Here is a 1,076-nt window from a genome sequence, read left to right on the forward strand (position 1 = left end):
TGAAACCAAACTGGAAGATAATGACTGGATGTTCAAAATGTTGTTAAATCATCTTTTAGAATTCATAACGAACCAATAAATTAATTAAAATGTTTTGATCCAGATTATTTTACAGCTTTACTGTAAAATGTCACGATATTTTATTTAAATGTATAAAAACTCAACAGTCCAAAGTAATTTTACTGTATTGTTTTTTCATCATCAGTTAATTTTTTCAAATGAAGTCTGTTGTTCCAACTGATAGTGGAAACTGTTCAAATCCATCACATTTATTTTAGTTTATTATTTTATATATTTTTGGGACAGGACTGACGGAAAATGGGGAAAAGTGTCCGTTTTTTGATACTTTGTGGATAAATAGAACCTGGTGCAGCTGAACGTCTAATGAAACACAAATCTCAGGGATATAAATATTTTTCAGGGAACTGCGTAAAATTATCTTTGTTTTTGTTTCAGATTTGAAATAAATGGTGAAACGTGATTGTTTAAAGCTAAAACAGGAAGTTGCGCCTGCGGAGTTCCATATTTGTGGTACCGGTCGTCCAGAACTGAAGTGTTGGCTGAACCCAGATTCCTGGTTCTGGTTCTGGACATGATGTCAAACATCTCCAGGCTGGAGGAGTTTGGAAAACGGCTGATTTTAGCTGGAATTAGCTGAGAAATGCTTCATAAAATGACTCATCTGTCGTTAGGGGTTCTGTTTGAGATGGTTCTAAACGCAGCGGGTCAGAACCCGGTCCAGAACCATCTGAGAGCTGCTGATGGGCGTGAGTAAGATGAAGTGAGAGCAGAGGATCGATGCGGAGAGCTTTATGGAGGCGGCAGCTGGGTTTAAAAAGAGGAGAGAGACGATGAAGAGGAAGAAAGATCAGCTCTTATGACAAGTTAATGAGACGGAAATGGAGAGATTATAAAGACAAGGTGTGAGAGGGAAGTTTTCCTGATTTCTCCTCACAGCCTCTGCATCCCTCAGCTCATCTCTGCCTGCTGATTGTGACCTTTAACCCTGAAAATGAAGAACTGTGATGTCACAGAAACATTGTGAGTTCTCCACGATAAGACATGTTCTCCAGCAG

The sequence above is a fragment of the Poecilia reticulata genome, linkage group LG5, assembly GCF_000633615.1.
Source record: "Poecilia reticulata strain Guanapo linkage group LG5, Guppy_female_1.0+MT, whole genome shotgun sequence".
Lineage (NCBI taxonomy): Eukaryota > Metazoa > Chordata > Actinopteri > Cyprinodontiformes > Poeciliidae > Poecilia > Poecilia reticulata.